The 20,488-nt window shown below is 47.5% G+C and overlaps 1 long non-coding RNA gene across 1 annotated transcript in view; it reads left to right on the plus strand.

Moving 5' to 3' along the window:
• Window positions 1-1,901: 1,901 nt before the first annotated feature.
• Window positions 1,902-20,488, plus strand: part of LOC138522063 (uncharacterized) — a 30,182-nt gene continuing 11,595 nt past the window's right edge. The window contains exon 1 of the long non-coding RNA XR_011283227.1: window positions 1,902-1,943. This is a non-coding gene — a long non-coding RNA (uncharacterized lncRNA). The remainder of the gene's footprint in view (window positions 1,944-20,488) is intronic.

The following is a 20,488-nucleotide window of genomic DNA, read 5'->3' on the forward strand; positions in this document are numbered from 1 at the left end:
TCTACGATTCCTGCTGCTACATCAAGAGAATACTGCCAAGCTAAACCGGACTTGACTGCCAACCTAAGATAGCTTGCTTGGGGCTGTGGGGGGAGCTAATCCCGGTAGGGATCAGCTGTCTTTCTCTGCTAGGTATATTGATTTATTTGGTACTAAAGAAATTGAAACCAATAGATTGGGGGAGTGGCTTTTTAGGGTAGTTTGGCGGTGGGATTCGGGCGAGATAGCATGGGTTCTAACCCTTTATCAGGTAGTTGGAATGCCACTTCTGACACCATTTGTGGTAAGTCAGACATAGGAGACGGACAGGAAGACATGATTTAAACCTGGACGTTTTATTAAAGGAAAGAATGTCTCACATGTCCCTACAGCCATGACTATGCTTTTCCCTAAGCTTCATAGAAAATAATAAACAAATGCATGGCAGGATATCTTACAAATATTCTGTCCTCCATCCACCCCTTTTCTACACTATTGGCTGTCCCTACTACATATGAGCTAAATTACACAAACTTCACCTAGGTACAAGTACACCCCCTTTCTTGACTTTTGGTGGCTGGTATCTCCCCCCACCAAATTGTGTGTTTGGTTCTCTCTTTCTCTCTCATTCCCCAGCCAACTCACACAGTTCAAAATGGGGCCTTCCTAGAGAATGTTCTTTTGGACCCAAACGCAAATGTTCATATCAGTTCAAAGAGGTTGATTCTCAATTGGAGTAACTGGTCTGGAAAAACCTACTCCTTGTTTGGCTCAACAGGCTTTGTGAATCTGTCTGGCCCTCCCTGTGTTCACCTTGAAAGACGTCTTCATGGTTGGGGTCTCCTGCTGCGGTTCCCCCTGTGTGCGACCGACCAGTCTTTGACGTAGGAACTGTTGGACGCCGGTGTGCCACGTAAGTGGCAGCTCGGTGTCCTGCTCTCTATGTGATTCTGAGCTCCTCAGGCTCTCTATCTTCCAGGACTCAACAGCGCTCTGCTTGCTCCCGATTCCCTCCACCCACCACGCACTCTGTGTGGTCCCACCTACAGACTCCTCCTCGATCGGTGACATCTCCTCCTCTGCGCTCCGGTGCAGTCTCCTCTTTCTGCACGGGTCCTTGTGTATGGCTCAAATACTGTGTATTATGTTATGCTACTCTGCTTTTATACTGGGCCAGTGCCTGATCCTGGCCCGTGGCGTATGGTGCCCTTGACAGGCATGCGCCAGACTTTAGTCTACTTGGAGAATAGTGAGCAAAACTGTGGGATGCAAGAAGGGGGAGAGTGGGAAGAGAAGGGTATTTGGGAGATTGGGCAAAGGGAAGTGCTTTGTGCAAGAACGGATGTGTGTTCCACCATTTTATAGGGATTGTCTTATTGAGAAAGTTGGAGAATAGATGTGTTGCAATAGCAGAAGTAATTTGGTTCCAAGGCAGTTCTGGAGTGCTATGCATTAAATATCGGTTAGTCTCATGAAACATATTCTACTTTTCTCATCCCACATAGACCCTCTCCCCCTCTTACTGTATATTCTGGGACTGGTGGGAAGGCTGTAAGTGCAAGCTGCTTGCTCACTCTCATTATTTTATTTTTCAGTAAAAGCTGCGGCTACGCTCCTTCGAGAGAAGGTGAGTGACTACGGAATTGTGGATGAGTTTTCTTAGTTATCTGGGTGTGATGGGAGGTGATGGCCCCCTCAGAACCTTTGATCCTGTAGTCTGCGCTTCTATCATTGGCTGATAATCACCAGACAGTTGGACAGACGGCACTTTCTGACTCTGTTCAGTAATATGTCCAATAAACATATAATGTTATTGTTAATTTATTCAGTTAATAAAGATTCATATGCAAAAAAACAAAATCCTGTTTAGAGAAAACAAAGGAAGCCTCACGCGGTGTCCATCTTTCTTTTCTGTCCATATCAGGTCTTGCTGACTCGTCATCCAGGGCCTCTAATGCCTGAAGGTAGGTACTGCGCTACTTAAAGGGGCACTCGGGACAGTATGGAGTTTGACTACTTGTTAACCATAATCCTACTGTTCCTATCTCCAGAAATCGGTAGTCTATACAAGGGTGTTTTAGGATGTGTCTGAAGGCCTGGTCCAGGCCTCATGGGAGAAGTTCTGCAGGTCCCAGGAATCAGGATCTGCTCAGGGTAGAGGTACATGCCTCATGGGAAAAGGTCTGCAAGCCCCAGGAGTCGGGATCTGCTCTGGTTAAAGTTACAGGCCATAGGGGAAAAGGTCTGCAGGTCGGCAGGCCCCAGGGGTCGGGATCTGCTCTGGTTACAGTTACAGGCCATAGGGGAAAAGGTCTGCAGGTCGGCAGGCCCAGGAGTCGGGATCTGCTCTAGTTACAGTTACAGGCCATAGGGGAAAAGGTCTGCAGGTCGGCAGGCCCCAGGAGTTGGGATCTGCTCTGGTTACAGTTACAGGCCATAGGGGACAAGGTCCGCTGGTCAGCAGGACCCAGGCGTAAGGATCTGCTCTGGTTAGATGGGAGAAGGTCGGCAGGTCTCAGGCATCGGGATCTGCTCTGGGTAGAATTACAGACCTCATGGGAGAAGCTTGGCAGGTCCCAAGTGCTGGGATCTGCTCTGGTTAAGAGTTACAGGCCTCATGGGAGAAGCTCAGCAAGGCCCAGGCGTCGGGATCTGCTTCAGTTAGAGGTACATGCCTCATGGGAAAAGGTCTGCAGGCCCCAGGTGTTGGGATCTGCTCTGGTTACAGTTACAGGCCATAGGGGAGAAGGTCCGCAGGTCGGCAGGTCCCAGGCGTCGGGATCTGCTCTGGGTAGAGGTTCGGGCCTCATGGAAGAAGGTCGGCAGGTCCCAGGCGTCGTATCTGCTCTGGCTAGAGTTACAGGACTCATGGAAGAAGGTCGGCAGGTCCCAGGCGTTGGGATATGCTCTGGGTAGAGTTATAGGCCTCATGGGAGAAGGTGAGCAGGTCCCAGGCTGTGGGATCCACTCTGGGTAGGGGTACAGGCCTCGTGGGAGAAGCTCGGCAGGTCCCAAGTGCTGGGATCTGCTCTGGTTAAGAGTTACAGGCCTCATGGGAGAAGCTCAGCAAGGCCCAGGCGTCGGGATCTGCTTCAGTTAGAGGTACATGCCTCATGGGAAAAGGTCTGCAGGCCCCAGGTGTTGGGATCTGCTCTGGTTACAGTTACAGGCCATAGGGGAGAAGGTCCGCAGGTTGGCAGGTCCCAGGCGTCGGGGTCTGCTCTGGGTAGAGTTACAGGCTTCATGGAAGAAGGTCGGCAGGTCCCAGGCGTTGGGATCTGCTCTGGGTAGAGGTACAGGCCTCATGGAAGAAGGTCAGCAGGTCCCAGGCTTTGGGATCCACTCTGGGTAGGGGTACAGGCCTCATGGGAGAAGGTCGGCAGGTCCCAGGCTGTGGGATCTGCTCTGGGTAGAGGTACAGGCCTCATGGGAGAAGGTCGGCAGGTCCCAGGCTGTGGGATCCACTCTGGGTAGGGGTACAGGCCTCATGGGAGAAGGTCGGCAGGTCCCAGGCTGTGGGATCTGCTCTGGGTAGAGGTACAGGCCTCATGGGAGAAGGTTGGCAGGTCCCAGGCTGTGGGATCCACTCTGGGTAGAGGTACAGGCCTCGTGGGAGAAGCTCGGCAGGTCCCAGGCTGTGGGATCCACTCTGGGTAGGGGTACAGGCCTCATGGGAGAAGGTTGGCAGGTCCCAGGCTACGGGATCCGCTTCTGTTGATGCCTTAAGAGAGGAGAGGCTGGTTCCCAAAAAAGGGGCAAAAAGTGCATGTTTCACTTCCAGGTGAGCAGCCAGAGGAATCCACTTTATCCGCTGCTCAAGAGTCTGGTAACCATCGGGACCCTTGGATACACGGTGAGAACCTTTTCCCGGGGATTATGTTATGTTTGTTGTCTTACTTCCTTTTGGCTGGTGTGAGTGGCCAGTACTTGACAGATTGTTGGTGTGGAACATGACATGGAATATTGGGTGGATGTTGATGTGCGTTCCAGAGAGAGAGAGAGAGAGAGAGAGAGAGAGAGAGAGAGAGAGAGCTGAGTTGTAATGTATGGGGGGGCGGTGGATGTCTCCCTGCACATATATCAACTTAACTTACCTCATGTACTTACCGCTTGTATTCTTGATCTGTGGTCCCAGTAAAGACTTGTTATCCCACGTCTGGCTCGGCGTACTTCCTTTTGAAGAAGTCCATATCTTATCATATTACTTTAAAAGTCCTCAGTTATCAGTAATAATGGATACCCCAGAGTAGGGGAGCAGAGCTCACGGGAGGAGGGGAATGACTCTTGAGTTCATGTTCCTTAATTCTTCCAGGAGCAGAAAAATTGCACACCTGCTCTTGAATTGAGCGACATTGATGTCTATCAGTCATGTCTTTGTTGTTCTTTGGGACATGTTTGTCGCAGTGCCTCCAGACGCCCCCACCTGTGTGTGTTTTACCTGCACAAGGAGGTGGCTTGAATTCCTCCATGCTTTGTTGGATAGGTCTCCAGCTCAGGGAGGGGGTGGGGGGGTTGGGCAGCTGTTCATGTTCTTGGTGTGACCAACACAGAAGTGGGTGATCTTAGCAGTCTTTGGTTCTCTGCTCACAGTTGGAAGTTTAATCTGGAGGTGGTTCATTACGTTTTCCTGCCTTGTAAATTTATTATTTGTTAAATGTACTCGCCACACTGGGTGGGTGGGAAAAGGTCAGGTGGGTGCCTTCTCTCTGGAATGGTTAGAAAAGGCTCTTCACTGTCTCTCCAACACCAGTGACTGGCAGGACTTTACAGACATTCAGACGCACCCTGAATGCCACAATGATTACAATTGCTGTGGGGCACCTTCACCAGTCCTGGTGTTTAAATCTTGTGGAACAGGATGTGTCTGCGACTTCCTCGAAGGGAAGCCCTCAATCTCCAGAACATTATCACTCTCCCCAAAAAGCACTATTAACATACATGTTATTTACCGGCCTCCAGGACTCCCGGCAGACTTCCAAGGTCAAATCACCCACTTACTCAGTGATAATATTAAAAAAACTACTAAAACCCTACTCCTAGGTGACCTCAACTTAGGATTCAATGATCCCAATGATCACGCCGTGATCTCATTTCTGAAGGACCTCACAGACCTGGACGTTTCCCAGAAAATATGACCCCTACCCACTCCAAAGGCAGAATTTTGGACTGGTTGTTCGACCACAACTGTGGCTCCACCATAACCTCTAACACAGTCTACCCCTGGACAGACCATAGCTGTATACAATTCACTGTCCCCACAGCTCCAAGTACTAAAACTACTACACATAAACCTGCCACTCTAGCAAGAAGCTCTAAAAAGTTCACTTCGGACAACCTACGACCCTATCTTGACATCCCGTGCTTAGCACCGCCTTTCTCGCAAGACCCAAACATCTTAGTAGATATTTTTAAGGACACCCTCACTCACGCAGTCAACTCCATTGCCTGACTAGAAGACACAAAAGAAAAAAGGAATTCCACTCAAATTCATGGTTCACAGAAGACCTCCAAACCCTACGCAATAACAAACGGCAGGCGCAAACAAAAAAAATAGCAATACCACCAAAGAACTGTTCAAAACTTTTGCCAAAAAATACAAAGATGCCGTTTTCAATGCCAAAACTGAAGCATATAATCGCAGAATATCCGACACCAACTCGCAATCCAAAGAACTCTTCACCATCTTTAAGGAACTCACAGACACTCCTATCTCCACAGATTAGATTCTTAAAGATGAAGCTTCGTGCACTAGCATACAAGCCGCCATGCTCCAAAAAATAGACCTTATACAATATAAAATCCTTGACCATCACTATGCCTTACTGAAACTTAACCAGCAAACACAAACACAGCCCATCAGCAGAATTATCAACGTCCCTAAATTCGCCTTTAATGACATCTCAGAAACAGAAGTCAAAGACATCCGGAAATACTTGAAGCCATCGCAATGCAAAGGTGACGTATACCCGCCTAAGATCATCAAGGAATGCGCCGAGCCACTTGCCCCACTCATTACCGCCTTCATCAATGCCTTCTTTAAGATGGGCATCGTCCCTGACAGCCTTAAAGAGGCTTGGGTGCGCCCCCTTTTAAAAAAGCCAATACTAGACCCTGCACAGCCCAACAACTACTGGCCTATAACAACCGTCCCATTCCTGCTCAAAATATTAGACAAGGCAGCTCACAGCCAGATCCAACTATACCTAGAAGCTAACTCCATCCTAGGAAACAGACAGTCAGGATTCCGCAAAGGGTACGGAACCAAAACAGCCCTGCTGGATCTAAAAATCAAATTACTCAAATCTTGGACAATGGGAAGCCCGCCCTCCTTCTCCTCCTAGACCTTTCAGCGGCGTTTGATCTTGTTGACCATAAAACCCTCACCGCACACCTCACACACTCAGCCCATTTCTCCGACCAAACTGTTTCCTGGATCACCTCATTCCTAGAAGGAAGAGCTATGAACGTCTTCTCAAACACAGCTAATGCAGTCCCCACCATCATACACTGTGGTGTCCCACAGGGATCCTGTACTGCCCCTATGCTGTACAATCTCTTCACAAAGCCTCTTTTTGATAAACTTGATGCACTTGGGATCACATATACAAATTATGCTGACGATACCCAGGTGCTCCTTCCCTTAACAGGCTCCTGTCACCAAGACGCCACAGCACTAAGGCAAATCTACGCCACCATCCAAGCTTGGATGGCCTCTAATGGCCTATGCCTCAACAGGGACAAGACTGAGATTCTTATTCTTGTCCTAAAGTCCACTCTAGCCAAGCTAGACTGTCTTTACTCCAACTTCAACATTGACAACTGCATCATCCCAGTCCTATCATCAGTCAAAACTCTAGGGGTCGACATTGATGCGACACTGTCAATGAACAAGCAAGTCAGCGCTATTGTCTCTGCCTCTGCCTTAAGTATTAAATTCATCAACGCCATTAAACCATTCTTAACTAAGGAAAATTGTCTCTCAATATCCAGAGCTACCATAGATGCAAAGCTTGACTACTGTAACGCGCTCTGAGCTGGCACCTCCTTAAAAAACGTAAACAGACTTCAAATCATCCAAAATAATTCACTAAGAGCAGCCTTAAGCATTCCAAAAAGAGACCACATTTCACAAGCAAGACAGTCCGTTCACTGGCTACCAGTCAAAGAACGCATCACATTCAAGATTCTCACGACCGCGCATAAATGCATCCACCGCACAGCTCCGCCCTATCTTTCAGACACACTCCATAGATCCATCTCTGCTAGGCCTGCCCGATTATGCTACACCAACCAACTCACTGTACCGCGAATCAACAAGGCCAAAGCAGGATGGACAGGCTTCCCATACTTAGCCCCAAAGCTCTGGAATGCGCTCCCCACTGCCCTAAGAGCAGAAACGTCTCTCCCTGCCTTTAGAAAAATCCTTAACACTACTCTCTTTAACTAAAACGCTCGCCACTACATGTTTTACAAACTGTCCTATGCAATTGTACAATAATCATGCCTGTGTGTGTTTTTTCATGTGTAACTAAGTTTTGATCCCTCTCTGTAACAAGCGCCACGATGCCCCCGGGCTGCTGCGCGCTCAACAAATATGAATAAATAAATAAATAAATTGTCCTGTGGTTTGGCACGCTTTATACATCTCTAAATAAATAAATAAATTGTGAGCACTGACCGTTCCTCAGGGTCTAGAACCTACAGTTCAGCAAAGGTCTTGTTCGCTTCGACATTCAGTGGATCTGTGCAGCTAGGATGGAAAGTAAAAGCGAGTGGATGTGTTTCTGCCGGGATAGCCTAGATGGGGTGCTTGGTTTTGGTGCGCTTAGGGCCTACTCTAAATTACAAACTCAATATATTTGTGAGAAAAATGAAGGGGGGGGCATTAATGGTAGAGTGTTGGCTGCGGTGTTGGTAGAACTGGTGAGTAACCCCAACCCACCTTTATGGAATCAAATGGGACAACTGTTCTACTTGTCCGCGCTCTGCCCTTCTCCTAAATTGAACAATGAGATAGTAATGTCATAAGATTTGCCTGCGAGCAGTGCAGTATTTTATGTATAATTTGACAAAGTATACCTTGCACACCTCAAATTAAAGTCAGGTACTAACAGAATATCCCATTGAGATCAATGAATTCTCATACTGATACAATTCACCACTCTCCAAACATAAATGATTTAGTACCTGTCTCTGGTCTAGAAGTTCACCAGATCACAAATTAATCTTGTAAACTACTAATAACACCCAAGATTGTCTGCCACAAATGATTTGGAACCTGTCTCTGATAAATTGATCTAGTAACCTTCTATACTCAACACATACATACGGTTGGTTGCCAAGAGACCTAAAATAACACCTACATTTATCTGCCTACACGTGTTTCGACCCGTTGGGTCCTCGTCAGGGCACACTTAAGCTATACACCTCTTAAGTTTCTTAGGTCTACTGCCCAATTCATTATTTCATCACGTGATTCTTATTGAAATTAGTCATGAATGGTGGCACACTGTAGGGGATGAGGAGAGGTGGAAGGGCTGTTCTTCCAGTCTCCCTATTCGTACTGTTCGTGATATTCTCTGATTGTAACTGCTGCAATCCTTAATAGATCACAAATGTTGCAGCTTGTAGGCTTTCTCGTACAGGGTCTTCCCTGGCTATGCTAAGGTTGTAACTGGGTCCCTTGTCTGTGGGAGGCTCATCTCAAACCATAGTTCACTTGTGCTGATACATTGCAACGTTATTACCAAAGGCTGTGCCTGTAGTTTTCTTCACGGGAATTGTACCTGCTGTTTTACTACCGAATAAACAATTTAGATGATTGAAAGCCTGCGCGTAAATGCGGCGTTCCTACATCTGCTCCGGCAAAAGCCATTGGTCATTAGGCAAGGGGCTTGCACCTTGACTGCAACCCTTGCCCAGACCCCGCAGGTATTTCCTCCTGCTTCTTAGCACCCACCTAGCCATTGTCTGTCTTGGATTGGCCAAAGCTTGTTCTCTGCGTGGGACCTCTCTCTCCCTCCTGCTCCTTTCTGACCCTTCTCTATCTCCAACCTTTCTCTGGCATGGGCATTCAGGCAATAGTGCTTGTCATTCATTTGGTGTTAAGCAGGCAGCCTGGCAACAGGGGTGAGGCTCTGGGGATATGATATGGCATTTATAACGCGCCTATACACAAGTGTTTCAAGGCGCGACAAGGCAAGGGAGGGGAAAACAGTGGAAGACAGACAACGATCCTACTAGGCCAGGTGTCATTCAGATCGTGCAAGTGCGAGGGTAGGGAGAAAGGGAAGAGTGCCAGGGGAAGGGAAAGGGGAAAGTGCAGTGCAGTACATGGGAAAGAAGAATAAATACGATACATAAAACAGCCTGATGGTGGCAAGTGCAAGGTAAGAGCAGACATAAGTGCTGGTAATGGGACTGAAGGGACTTCAGAACCAGTCCCCAAGTGCAGGGGGTTGCCAGGGAGGCAGGGCAGGTGAGCAAAGGGCGGGACTTGGCCCCAAGATCAGAAAGGGTGGCCAGGTAACCGGTGCAGAATCGGCAGGGAATTTCAGCAGAGGAGAGAGGCAGAGAAAGCAGAAGCAAAGAGGAAGGTTTTGAGGTGTTTCCGGAACCCGAGATGGTTCTCTCCGAGTTTCACGGAGGCAGGAAGGCTGTTCCAGAGGGAGGCCCCAGCCGAGGAGAGAGATCGACCTCCAACTCATTGCTTGGAGAAGCAGCTAACCCTGAGGGAGTTGGAGGCAGATGAGCGAAGAGCTCGAGAAGGAAGATATTTAGGAAGAGAGAGTTGAAGGTAATGAGGTCCCAGGCCCCAAAAGGCCTTGTGGATAATGTAGAGGGTTTTGAACTTAATCCTCGCAGCCACTGGGAGCCAGTGCAGAGATTGCAGTCCTGGAGAGATACGATCGCTGGGCTTGAGGCCAAGGACAAGTCTCGCAGTCCTGTTTTGGATAAGTTGCAGAGGGCGGAGAGTAGAGGCAGGCAGATTTAGATAGACGCTGTTGCAATAGGCCAGCTGGGAGAGAACCAGGGCTCTGGAGACGGTGAGCTTCTGGGGGAAGGAGAGGAGAGGAAGAATACCTCTGAGGAGGTACAGCTGGTAGTGTGACTTCTTAGAGACGTCGGAGAGGTGAGGAGAGAAGGAGAGTGTGGAGTCGAAGATGACCCTGAGGTTTTTAGCCTTGCAGGTGGGAGCAGGAAGAGGGCCAAGAGAGGCCGGCCAGAGAGCTAAAGGGAAGGAGGGAGAGGGTGTGCCGATGAGTAGAATCTCGGTCTTACTGGCATTAAGGCAGAGGTCGTTGGCGGCACACCACTCCTGGATAGCAGACAGACAGTCAGAGATGAAGGAAGGAGAGGAGGAGGCCGAGGGTAGCCTACAACTGAGCTGGGTATCATCTGCATAGCACTGAAAATTGGGGCAGAGGGCGGCGATGCGGTGGGCAAGGAGTGCCAGGTATTGGTTGAACAGCCAAGGAGAGAGGTTAGAGCCCTGGGGGATGAAACCTGTGCAGTTACCTTAGGGACCACTGCAAAAGGCTTTAGACTACAGGTGTAGGCAGTAAACCCAATTGGTAGCAGTCTGTACCACCCAGATTTACCTGGTAGCTGTGGCTGAGCAGCCAGACTTCTCTCAAGAAGAGTTAGACAGTATATAGAGTATACAAGATAGGTACCAAAATACAGTAGTACAAGCAAACACTGACCAGAGCTTTGGCATCAAAGTATATAATTATTTATTTAAAGACACACTTTTAGAAACACTCCAGCACTATTACTGTAAGCAAGTTCATAACACAGTCACTATTAATATCTATACATCCCTTATTCCTTATTAGACAAGTCTTAGTTAACACCACTTATTTTCAGATAGAGGTGAGCGCTTAACTAAAGATGGCACTCTAATAAGTTATCAGCCGGTCAAGTGGCACAGCGAGTAGAGCACTCGCTTTGACATCTGTGCAGAGCCTGCTAACGCAGGTTCGAATCCCGGCGGGGCCAAACTCAGCCTTTCATCCTTCCGAGGTCGATAAATGAGCACCACACACCGTGGGTAATAATAAGCAGCGCTCAGATACCTGAGGGTTCGTAGCGCTATATAAGTGCCTAATTATTATTATTATTATTATCAAAAAAGGGAGGGGAAAAGGCAGAAATTAGAAAAGCACACAACACTAATACTTTAGAAGCACCCAGCAAGGCAGGAAAGTCAAAGTCTACTGGTGAGCAAAAATGTTCAGAGGCCAGGCTCCCTCTTAGAGAGAGTAGAACACCAATGCGCCCAAGATCACACAGTTTAAGAGGCTTGAAAAGTCTTGCAAAGAGTTCAAAAAGGAATTAGTTCAGCTCATAAAAGTTCAGTTAGCCAGCCTAGGGCCAACCCAAGTGGTAAGTTGAGGATTTAAGAGACACCCCACACAGACCGTTGCGAGGGAGACCAGGTGGATACAGTACCTTGGAAGTGGAGCGGATCCTCCAGCGGGGGAAGTTGTTCCTGGCATCGGGTGCAAGTCGCAGCGTCGTCCAGAGGAAGAGAAGATCTCGACGTGGAGGGCAGCTGAAGGTCGTCGAAGTGCCAGGTAAGAAACCAGCCACGGAGTTCTCCGGTTAAAAGGTACTACCCTTTTATTCGCGGTAGTGGTAAAACGTGGTATACTGGTTGCCGGGGTGCTTGGCACAGGCAAGGCAGCCACGAGATGATCCAGGAAGGCGAAAAGGTGGGCAAACTGGTTATCCCTACCAGTCAAAGGAAGAAGACCCTTCGGGATGAAGATCTCCTCTGTCATTGGAAGAAGTGGTGAGGCGGTTCAGCAGGGCTCCACCGGTGGTGTTGTCGTTGCAGGTCGGCTCAGCTTCTCCCTCTTCGGATTCTTTGGTCCTGTGGTGACTTCTCAAGTTCCAGTCCCCAAAGCCCTGCTTTTATGCAGAAAACCCCCATTCATCAGTCCTAGCTGTCACTCAAACATGCTAAGTGGTGAGCCGGGCGGCTCACCACTGGGCCAATCACACAAGAGTGCGACTTGTGTTGCCGAGGCAACTCAGTCCAGGGTGCCTAAACCACCCTCCCACACATCCTGCAGACCCAGACAGAGTGTCACCACTTTTGGAGGCTTCTTTGGAGAAGCCCGCCAAAAAGTGGAACAAAGGGCTCGACTTGGGTTGGAGTTACAGAGGCGAACACAAACGCCATTTTAAAACTGAGTTCCAGAAAAAAGACCCAACCGGGGAATAAATATTAAATAAATAACCCGGCGGTATCTTTAACATTGCACCAAAAAGTGGTGCGCTTAAAATGAATGGGAAAATCCCATAGGAAATATTCCGGTGGAATATTTTGCGTGGTAACCACCGCCACCAGCCAGAAACTCGACGAGGGGGGACTGCACAGTGCCCCCTCGAAAAACAGACCCAGGGGCAATCTAATTACCCCTACCAGTACTTCCACAATATGATGGTTTGTACTGGTTCTGTTCCCAATTTAAGACTAGTAAAGTCAATGGTGACTTTACATGCCCTGGGAGACAGTAGTCAGTCCCAGGGTATGGAGTCTATGTTTGGGGGTCACTATGACACCCCTGTGTTACTGCACTGAGGGTGCTGTGTAACACACTTACCAAAAACCACATGAAACCCTATGGAGTAAAAGACCCCATAGCCCATAAAACACATTACAAAGTCAAAGGATATCTCAAATCATGTCTAAGAGTGGGAGAAAAAGAGTCTCACTCTTAGCAGGAGAAAAAAATAAACCCCAAAAATCCAGCAAAGCTGCTGGGGGACTCACTAGGTTTGGGAAATTAGCCTTAACAGAGAATTCTCCCTAACAGAGAGGAAGGACCCAAGTTGGACCTGGGAGGGTCGGTCGGAGAGGATCTTCATGATACTACTTTAAGAGATAACCAGACAGAGCAGGGGCCTCCCCCAGCCTCCAGGTTGCCCCTCTCCTGTTTCCTGGCCTCAGGGATGGAACTTTACAATACACACATGTCTCCGTCCTCAAGAGTGTGAGGCGGGAGTAGGCAGGAAATTGACTCTGTGTGTAAGCAGGGAGTAGGCAGGAAATGGACTCAGTGTAAGAAGGGAGTAGGCAGGAAATTGACTATGTGTGCAAGCAGGGAGTAGGCAGGAAATGGGACTATGTGTGTAAGCATGGAGTAACAAGGAAATTGACTCTGTGTGTAAGCAGGGAGTAGACAGGAAATGGACTCCGTGTGTAACCAGGGAGTAACAAGGAAATTGACTCTGTGTGTAAGCAGGGAGTTGGCAGGAAATGGACTCTGTGCGTAAGCAGAGAGTAGGCAGGAAAGGTACTCTATGTGTAAGCAGGAAGTAGGCAGGAAATGTACTCTGTGTGTAAGCATAGAGTAACAAGGAAATGGATTCTGTGTGTAAGCATAGATTAACAAGGAAATTGACTCTGTGTGTAAGCAGGGAGTGGCCAGGGAATAGACTCTTTGTGTAAGCAGGGACTAGGCAGGAAATTGACTTTGAGTCCCTCTTCCCTGTCAATATTGAGCCCAGGAGATTTGCAAGATCATTAAGGGCCCTTCATGGGCTTCCCAAGGTCCAGAGTCTGTTCCCAGGTGGCAAAAGCCTTAAAAGGACTTTGGAAACAATGTCACTGCCCACAGAAGCGCACCTTGGACAAGGGCACGTCCAGAAACCTTGAGGGGTGGGTCACCAAACAGAAAAGGGCCTCTTCTTGGGGTGTTTCATATCACAAAGTCTTATCTGGTGCTGTCTAGATTTGAACATTAGTGAAAACAGCAGAATTGTCAATGATGCAACGTTCGTATCAAGTGGGCAATGCCTTCAACTCCCCCCATATGACGTGTGTTTAAGAATCTGAAGATGCTTCCAGGCGTGCGGTAGAATGGCTGCATGAAGGGAGACTTTTTTTTTCATTAATACAGGATTGAAGGATTGTCTGGAGCACGCCTCTGCCAGGAATCCTCTCAAAATGTTCAGAGTTCTTTTATAGGTTCTAATGCCTGGTCCACGTGACAGCCAGGACTTTCATTATGGACTTCTCTTATTCTCAAATACGTCAGTATCTTCACTGGAGGGGTCACCTGGAATATCCTGAGATGTTGCTCATGCCCTTCCTTTCTTCTTCTTTTCCTTTTGGTCACAAAGACTCAGTTTCTCTTTGAAGAGATAAGGTCCCTCTGTTGGAGGCCACGGTGCTCGACTGAGCACACAACTCGAGTAGGGTGACCACCAGGGAGGCAGCCGTTGCAGAGAAAAAGCAGACTGCGGCCCAAAAGACACTTTGCCAGGATGTAGGTTAGGCAGTCCTCGATGAATAACAAGTTCCAGAGGGAAAATTGTAAATAGAGAGCAAAAAGGCAGCCAAATTGCCCAACAGGAACAGCTGCAGACAAACTCCTGGACTCAAGGTGGAATTGCAGGAAGAAAGGCAGCAACGAGGCAGGGAAAGGTGGACCAAGCAGACCAAAGGTGGGAGCCAAAACAGCAAATGGGAGAAGGCAGAAGAAGCATAGGAAGAGAAATACTAGCGTCTTACCCGAATTGGAGGAACAGGGTTCCAAAGCGAGGTAATGCTTTTAGGATGCACTGATATGATGGCGGCGGCCATCTTGGGAAACAACTAGACCGCTGCAAGTCCTACACTCAGGACATGTCGGCACAATTGAGGAAGTCAATCTCCAATGTCTCCAAGAACTCCAATGATGATATATGACAGTATTACCCGTTCATAACCGGGGATTGCCCAGCTTCCAGGGATGACAGCAATGGAATTGAAGACGCAATCAAGAGGCATGAATCTGCCGTAAAGGCTCCCAAGATCTTTCAGCTTCAGAATAGCCCTTCCAATGAACAATATACTGGAGGGTTCCCCGGTTGTACCAGGAATCAATGATCTTGGACTCTTCAAATTCTTCGGTCTCCGGTGTGGTTAAGAGAGGGGATTTACTCTTCTTACGTTGGTATCTGTCAGGAAGGTAAGTCTTAAGTAGAGCGGAATGAAAAACAGAATGTAGTCGACCCAGACCTTTTGGAAGAAGCAGTTTGAAGGCTACTGGACTGATCTTGGAAATGATATTTTAGGGTCCAATGTAACGTGGAGAAAGCTTTGAAGGGCGAATGTTTGGTAGACACCTTGGTTCCTATCTTGCAATGTGGGCATTTCCTCCTACTTCGATCAGCGTACGCCTTGTTTCTTTTCTTACTTATCGTCAGGTTCCTGTAGGCTTCCTCGTGTGTCTGAGGGTCTGAAGCAGAGAGTCCACAGAAGGTACCTTGGATGGTGGAAATGCAGAAGCAGGAAGTCTGGGATGCAAGCCATAAGGACAGTAGACTCATGCCGATAACAGTATGGATGGTATTGTTAGACATGAACTCAGCTATAGGCAAGACCTCACACCAATTGTTTGTTCTTTGTTGTTGAAACAACAAATGTATTGCTCCACGGTGTGGTTGAGCCTCTCTGTCTGGCAATTGCTCTGGGGGTGATAGCCAGAAGATAAGGCTCTATGTATTCCCAGAAGGTTACAAAGCATAGACCAGAACAAGGAAGTAAACAGAGTGCCTCTATCAGAGACAACTGTGATCGGGAGTCCATGTAATCGAAATATATCCCTGAGAAACATCAAGGCCATCTGAGGAGTGGTAGGAACCCCAGATCCCAGATAAAGGCGAGAAATGTGCCATTTTGTTGAATGAATCTACAGTGACCATTATGGCTGTACAGCCATGGGAAAGAGGAATATCTAGAATGAAATTGGTAAACACGTGTTGCCATGGTCCTTTGGGGGTCAGGGGCGGGGGTTCCTGATGCAAGAGTCCCAACTGTCTAGCTGTAGAATACCTGTTGTGAGCATAGACTGCACAGGAAATAAAATACTCTCAAACATCCTTCCTTATGGTGGGCCACCAAAAAGTATGGGAAATGAGATTGAGAGTAGCAAAAAGGTCCTTATTTCCAGCAGTCTTGGCGTCATGGCAACATGATAGCACCTTTTCTTGGAGATCTGGAGGTAGGAACAACCAGCCTTCCATCCAGGAGAAGTAGTCAGTCATCCCTTCTCACTGGCAAAAGATGGTCCAGAGACTGAGGCAGAGAATAATCTACTGAGGCGTCCCTCACATCCTGCAAGAATGAGTGGACCACAAAGACAAGCCTCTTTCCTGAATGGAGTCTTTCCTTTGGTGAACTGTTTTCGATGAATGCACCCAAGCTCCTGGAAAGACTGCCTGCCAGAATATTTCTATCACAAGGGAGGTATGTGATAAAGAAATCAAACTGAGAAAAGTAGTACACCCACCTGGCATGGTGGGAGTTGTGGCATTCCATCTGCTGGAGGACCCGAAGATTTCGGTGGTTGGTTCGAACCTCAAAAGGATGTGAGGCACCCTGCTGAAGATGATGCCATTCTGAACAGGCCTGTCTGATAGCAACTCCTTCTCCAGAATGGAATACTTAACCTCATTAGAAGTGAGTGTACAGGAGTAGTAGGCAACAGGATGTTCTTCCTTGTCCGGACCAAGTTGAAGAACGGCTCCAATAGCACCCCCAGATGCGCCAGTCTCCACAACAAAGGACAAAGATTGATCCCGTTGAATAAGGATCGGAGAGGAACAAAAGAGGGACTTCAATTGCTGAAATGCCCAATTAGTGCCTGATTCCAGCTAAAATGAACCCCCTTTTTGAGAAGGGCAGTTAAGGGCAAGACAATCTCAGAAAGGTTCCTGAAAACTTCCTATAAAACCTTGCCATCCCTAAATAAACATTGGATATCTTTAACTGACCGTGGCTCTGGCCACTGCATGATCGCCTTAATCTTTTGGGGATCCATCTGGATATGATATGATAATTTATTTATATAGCACCTATACACAATGTGTTTCAAAGCGCTTCAAGGCAAGTGAGGGAACAAGGGAAAATACAATGACATTTTTGTAGGCCATGAACAGTAAGGAAGTGAAATTAACTATTGTATTCGGCCTGACGACATTTCAGATAATGCAAGAGCTAAGAAATAGATAAGGAAGGGAGGGGGAGAGTGGGAGGAGGGGGTGAGTGGGAAGGATATAGAAACAGACAGGCGACAACCGTACTGGGCCTGGCGACATTTCTGATAGAGCCGGAAAAAACAAAAGGTCTTCCTTGTACAGGGTGAAACCTAAGTAGGGAACAGAAGAGACATTAAACACACACTTTTTTGGTTTGACCAGAACCTTATGGCAGCGAAGACGATATAGGATAGATGCGGACTGTGTTGATTTTCAGAAGAGGAAAAAAACAAGATATCATCCAAGTAAACGATTTTGGAATGGGAAAGGAGTTCGGCAAAGACCTTACCAATAAATCGTTGAAAGATCGCTGGGGCATTGACCATTCCAAAAGGCATTACTTGGTATTCAAAATGCCCAAAGGGCATTCTAAAGGCGGTCTTCCACTCGTCGCCCTTACGGACTCGAAGAAGATGATAAGCTCAGTGTAAATCCAGGGCATGGGGTAGCGATCTCATCCAGTAACACCATTAAGGCCACGGAAATCTTTGCATGGTTGCAGTTCTTTTGTGTCCTTCTTGGAAACGAAAAACAGAAGCTACGGCAGAAGACTTGGATTCCCTGATCAACCCTTTCTGGACATTGTTCTCCAGATACTCCTTGAGTGCTTCCTCATCTGGGAAGGATAAAGGATACATCCTACCAAATGGAACAGATGCGTTAGGAACAAGATCGATGGCACAGTCTTCCAATTGGTGTGGTAGTAATTCCTTGGGCAAATTGTCCTCAAAAACATCTTTGAATCTCTTGTATTTAGCAGGAATGCATAGAATTACAAGGTAGACATATTGACTGAACACCCTTGTCTTCCCCTTTGTTGCCTGATAATCTGCAGTTGGTGGATCAGTAGTCGGGCTGCAACTGAATTGGTTCTTTGACCAGTCTATAGCAGGATAATGCCTGCGTAACTATGGTATACCAAGGATAATGGGGAAGGTAGCGTTCAGGTGAGGTCAAAAGAAATGCTTTCCCGATGGTGAACAGGTGCATGTTAATTGACAGAGTCCCTTATGTGATAGGCCCAGAGACCAAAGGAGAGCCGCTGACACCTTCAACCGGAACTGTCTCTGTCTTGTCTTCTCTGGGAATATGTCTTTCCTTTGCCCGGGCTATGTCCATGAAATTGCCTTCCGCTCCGCAATCCAACAGGGCAAACACTTCCATTGGTGGTCTTTGCAGTACCTGAAGGTGTACCCGGAAGACCATCAATCGGTTATCTCCCATTACCGGGGGTGTATTAGGGTAAAAACAGGGACTATTGAATCGACCCGGAACCGTGGTCCCTTTTAGGTCCAGGGTTGGTCTTTTCCCTGCCTATGAGGAGGTATTTTGTATTTGTATTTTTATTGTTCTTTATATAGCGCCTTTATCCAAAGTGATTTACATAGGAGATCAAAAGTATATAAGAACAGTGGAGTAAAACATGCATCAGGTACCGCCGGTAACAATCAATCCAGGTACTGAAGCAGGTGAGTTTTAAGGAGGAACGGAATAAGGAGTAAGAAGTAATAGAGCGAAGGGACAGAGGGAGCAAGTTCCAGTGAGGAGGAGCGAGGAGCTGAAAAGAGCAAAAGCAGGATTGAGCGCAGAGAGGACAGGGCACAGCCAGTCTAAAGAGATCCGAGGAGCGGAGAGAACGCGAGGGAGAGTAGAATGAAAGGCAAGATGCAAGATAGTCAGGGACCAGTCTGTAGAGAGATTTGAACACTAGGCAAAGAAAATTGTATTTAAGTTGACAGTGGAAAGACAACCAACCAAGTGAGGCAAGATAAGAAGAGATCGAGTCACGATAAGAGAGAGCACAAAGTGATCGAATAGCCGAATGATAGATAGATTTAAGAGGAGCAAGGCGCGAGTGAGGAAGACCAAAGAAGGTGACAGAACAATAGAAAAGTCGAGAAAAGATTAACGATGATATGAGAAGTTTTGAGGCGTGGAAAGTAAGGAAAGGGCGGACGCTGCGAATGTTGTAGGGATGAAATCGACAGGCGTGGGATGTGAGAGAGACATGGTGAGCAAAGGAAAGGTTAGAGTCAAAGTAAAGACCAAGATTGCGGGCTATAGTGGAGATGGATATGCTGGAAGGAGAAAAGGAGATAAATGGGGCATTCAAAGTGAGAAAGTGGGAGGTCATTCAAGATCTGATGACAGACAGGGAAGTTGAGAGAGTAGAGTGAATATCAGGGGTGAAAGAGGAGAACGAAAGAAAGAGCTGAGTGTCATCAGCATAGAATTGGTGAGATAGTCCAAAAGAAGAGATTAGGGACCAAGTACTGATCCTTGAGGAACACCATGATTGAGGGGAAGAGGTAAAGAGGTGTTGCCACCCCAGGAGACAGCAAGAGTGTGGTTGGATAGGTAAGAGGAAAACCACGATAGGACAGAGCCATGAAAGCCAAACGAGGAGAGAGAGTTCAGAAGCAAAGAGTGATCGACGGTGTCAAATGCAGCAGATAAGTCGAGAAGAATAAGGACAGAGGAGTGTTTAGAATAACGAGCTGTAAGAAGAGAGTTAATCACACAAGTCAGGGCTGTTTCAGTGGAGTGACGGAGCCGAAAGCCAGACTGAGTGGGAGGAAGAAGAGATAGACCAGAGATAAATGAGGAGATTTGAGAATATACAAGACGCTCAAGGAGTTTAGATGGAAAGGGTAAGAGAGATATAGGACGAAGGTTTGAGACAAGAAGGGGATTAGCTGTAGGTGTTTAAAAGATAGGAATGATGATGGCATGTTTGAAAGCAGAGGGGAAGGTAGGAGTTGAGAGAAAGATATTGAGAAAAGAGATAAGAAAGGGTACCAGCATCGGGTAGATTTTAAGAAAGGGTGAGGAAGGAATGGAGTCAGTACGGGCAGCAGTGGGGTGAGCTTTAGCCAAGAGGAGAACCACCTTGGAGTCTGAAACAGAGGTGAAGTTAAAGATAGTGTTGGAATGGGTAGGAAGTGGTGAAGGAGAGGGGTTATAAGAAGGTGACAGTAGAATGTCCTGGCGTAAAGAAAGAACTTTAGAAGAAAAGAAGTTTGCGAGGTCAGATGCTGATAAGGGTTAATTAATGGAAGGATCTGGTAAAGGAGGAGAAAGAAGCCGAGTTAGTGTTTGAAATAGACGTCGAGGGTGAGTAGATTGAGAATGGAGAATGTCAGAGAAATAAGCGCGTTTGGCAGAGTTGATACAGTTGACATAGAGAGTATGATAGGAAAAAAGTGGCGTGATTGGTGGGAGAACAGAGTTTGAGCCAGCGCCTTTCGAGGCGACGAAGAAAGCGGTGCATAGCCAGGGTCGGACTGGGACCAGAAATAGTCCCAGACACCCAAAAAAAGTTGCCCACCTCTCGCCTCAAAAAATTGGCCCACCCCTTGCCTCATGACCCTTGACCTCTGATGACATCACCGGAAGTGATGTCATTTGACCCCACCCCAAAGTAACATCCTGGGAAGCAATGAAACACAACCTTTCACCCCTTGACAAAACA

This window comes from Ambystoma mexicanum, chromosome 13 (genome assembly GCF_040938575.1).
Source record: "Ambystoma mexicanum isolate Mex_15411 chromosome 13, UKY_AmexF1_1, whole genome shotgun sequence".
Lineage (NCBI taxonomy): Eukaryota > Metazoa > Chordata > Amphibia > Caudata > Ambystomatidae > Ambystoma > Ambystoma mexicanum.